Raw genomic sequence first — 211 nt, forward strand, 5'->3', positions numbered from 1 at the left:
AACATCTTTGGACTGCAATATATACTTCAATAACAAGTTGATGAAAATGATCTCTCTACAAAAACTGAACTCCTAGCAATTTTGTGCACATTTTTTTAAACCACAGTTCATCGGCTCTTAAGCGTATTCCGCCACCTAGTGGTTTGCAAGAGAAGGTACATGCGCACTGCGTTTACAACTGATTTGTCCAACTGAAATCATGGAATCTGTG

This window comes from Engraulis encrasicolus, chromosome 24 (genome assembly GCF_034702125.1).
Source record: "Engraulis encrasicolus isolate BLACKSEA-1 chromosome 24, IST_EnEncr_1.0, whole genome shotgun sequence".
NCBI classification, from domain to species: Eukaryota; Metazoa; Chordata; class Actinopteri; order Clupeiformes; family Engraulidae; genus Engraulis; species Engraulis encrasicolus.